At 48.4% G+C, this 3,414-nt stretch overlaps 1 protein-coding gene across 1 annotated transcript in view; it reads right to left on the bottom strand.

Moving 5' to 3' along the window:
- Positions 1 to 3,414, bottom strand: part of Slc4a8 (solute carrier family 4 member 8) — a 68,417-nt gene that overhangs the window by 44,933 nt on the left and 20,070 nt on the right. The window lies entirely within an intron of this gene.

A 3,414-nucleotide genomic window follows, 5' to 3' on the forward strand; every position in this document is an offset into this window, starting at 1 on the left:
GGGAGGAGGGAGGGATGGGAGAAGAAGGGAGAGAGTAGGAAGGGAAGGAGGGGCTATGACTTACAAACTATGGATATGTGTTAATTTTTGCTATTACAAGAACAATGGGGTGATTTTAAGAGACAATTCCTGTATGGGGACTTTGGCCTGTTTTGGCAGGAAGTGGTTAAGCATGGTCAAGGCCCCAGTCAGCCCAGCTGGGCTTAAAGCTCCCTTTCAGCACTGGATGTCTGAGGATGAACAAGCCTCTCTTGACTCAGCTACTAAAGGAACGCTGGCACTCCTTCTTTTTAACTCACGGGGTTATCAAGAGCAGCAAAGAAGATTAGGACAGAAACTGCTCAAGGCCATGCCCAGCACCGCAGGCCATACCACCTAGACTGCTGCAGACGGACCTTCTACCTCAGAGGGGGCGAGGCTGGGTTTAGAGACAGTAAAGACGGGCAGAGTGGAGGACACGGAAGGAAGTGACCCAACAGCAGTCCTTTCTCGCCCCTCCTCCTGCTCCCCACTCCTCCCATACACCCCCTTTGGTTTTCCTCCTCCACCTGACTTCCTGCCAAGCCTGGAGCCCAGAATCAGGAGCTTCAGGGCTGTTCCAAAGCCTTATACTCGCAACACTGCTGTGCCTACACTGTTCCCATGGCTCCTGGCATCTTTAGCTGGTGTCTTTGAATCCTACCTATACCCATTCCTTCCCTTTGACGCCTTGTTTCTTGCTTTACTGAGAAGACGCAGGGCATTTCATGGAAACGCTGTCCATCACAGTCTGGCTCCTCTGTCCAGCTCGGGAGTTCTCCATCCCATGCCTCCTTCTCCCCTGTCCCTCGGCTGGGATGGCTACCCTCACTTTCTCCTCAATCCAGTCCTTCCATGGCTGTTCCCTGCGTTTCCCCCTCTCCTTCCTTTCCCACCAAGAATCATGACTGGCCTCACTCCCCCCGCCAAGTTCCTGCTCCATGGCCTCTGACTGTGGCTCCTGTCCCTGCCCTCCACTAAAGCTGTATGCAGTAAGGACATCAGATGGCACTTAGTCACCAAAGCTCTGTCTAGCACATCTCCCAGTTCCACAGACTCCACGGCGAGCCCGTCCAGATGCCCGTCATTTTGGAGTTCTGGGTTCCTTGCACTCTCATGCTGCTGCCACCGGACACCTTCAGATGTCTCATAACCCCAAACAAGGGTGACTCTTGACCCTTGCTCTCTCCTCTTTTTCAGTGGGACCCAGTCTTTGAATTTCAAGTTCACTTCTACACGTCACTCTCCTAGCCCCTGGTTTTAAGTCTTTATGTTTATTCCAGCTTGGCCTACCTGGTTGGTTTTATACAATTCTGCCTCAGTCTGGAATTATAGGTGTGTGCTACATACAGCTTCAAATCTTTTATGTTTTAATGGCTGAACCATCTCTCCAGTTTTATTTTATTTTATTTTATTTTTTGCCACCACTGCCTGGCCAGCTTCAAATAATCTTTATCTACAGCAGTGGTTCTCAACCTTCCTAATGCTGAGACCCTTTAGTACAGTTCCCAAACCATAAAATTATTTTTGTTGCTACTTCATAACTGTAAATTTGGTACTGTTACAAATCATAATGTAAATATTTGTGTTTTCTAATGGCCTTTCATGACCCCTATGAAAAAGCTGTTTGACCCCCAAAAGGGGTCATGACCCATAGGTTGAGAACCACTGACCTACAGTGATTAACATGCCCCAAAACAAATTTAAAATTCTCTCCCTTTGAAAGTCAAGCTCATTGCAGATGTGGTATCTCACACCTAGAATCCTAGCACATAAAAGGATGAGAACGGTTGGCTAAACCTTGGAAGTCAATCTAGGACACATAGCGAGTGAGACAAGAGGGAGGCCCTGTCTCAAAACAAGCAAACAAACCTAAAACTGAAATGAGGCACCACATTTATGTCCACAACGCCACCGCTGTGTGGATTCCATGGTGGCTGGGAGGTGGCTCAGCCCTGACCTGCTCTTGTTGCTCTAGCAGAGGCCCTGGGTTTCCCAGAGCTCCACTGTGGCTCACAACTGCAATTCCAGTCCTAGAAGAGCTCACGGCCTATACTGGCCTCCATGGCATTGTATACACACGATGCATTGATAAACATACAGGCAAACACCCATACACAAAACAAAGTCATTTTCCCCAGCTTCACCCCGCTGTCCCCTTCATTGTGGGTCCTTGTAGGCATAATTAAAGAGACCCACAAGAGCCCAGAATAAAGGATAACAAGTGCTTATTTATTTGAGGAAAAATCTCACGATAAGGGTGGAGAGCCACGGTCCTCTATGGGTGCTGGAAGCTGTGAACCAAACTCTGACCACCAACCAACAGGGAGCAAGAACAGTTTTCATCTGCTTAGACCTCAGACCATGCCCTAATTGGTCGATACCCAAAAGGCTATTGGCTGAATGAATTCCCACAACAGGTCCCATAGATCAGGAACATCAAGCCATTCGCGTCTCCTGCTCTGACAAAGCAGGGTCTCTTCCCTGCCCTCCACACTAACTGAACGTTACAGAGTTGTTCTCCTGGTTACAGTCATATGGTCCATCCTGTGTGTCCAGGATCCCTGTGCTCAGTTCTCAGTTTCCATCCTGTGTGTCCAGGACAACTGTGCTCGGTTCTCCTCACTTCTTTGGATTTTCTTTTCTTTGGGTCAAGTTTACATATTTAACATGGAAATAAACGACCCTAAAAAACCAGGTTATCAGCTCAAGAGAGCAAAACGGGTAGCCCTACCTCTGGCACAGAAAGAACATTCTGGAGAAGAATACACGTGCACACCTTTGTAGCTTCACCAGCACCCAGTGGTTGGTCTCGGCGCCCTCCGCCTTCCATAGCTGCTGTATCCACAGCGGTGCATACTCTCTCTACCTGAGCCAGGCTGCTCTTCCTCAAGTGTGCTGGCACTGTCCGCACATGTACTCAGCAAATTCTCGGCAAACTCTCTGCCTCCTTGGCATTGTTTCTAATCTCCCCGGTGAGAAGTGTGGTCTCCTTCCTCCAAGCCACCCAGAGCCCCAGCTGAAGCTTTTCTCGCGCCTTTTTTTCTGTCTTGCATTACAGATGAGCAGCTGCTTACTCCCAACTGTGATATGTGAACTGCAAGTCCCTGCTGAGATCTACTCCAGCATTCTATAGTGAGTGTCACAGTGAGTCTACTGGGGCCATCCAGGTGCAAATAATTTAGTAAAGCTTGTAAGAAAGATGTTGATGTTTTTAAAAATAAAAATGCACAAACACACACACGCACACACACACGCACACAAACAAACACACACACACGCACACACAAACACACACACGCACACACACACATGCACTGAGACCCCAAGGCTTAGGAACCATCACAGAAGAGAAGGCAGAAAGATTTGAAAAGCCAGAGGTCATAGAATAAGACT

This window comes from Microtus ochrogaster, chromosome 15 (genome assembly GCF_000317375.1).
Source record: "Microtus ochrogaster isolate Prairie Vole_2 chromosome 15, MicOch1.0, whole genome shotgun sequence".
NCBI lineage: Eukaryota > Metazoa > Chordata > Mammalia > Rodentia > Cricetidae > Microtus > Microtus ochrogaster.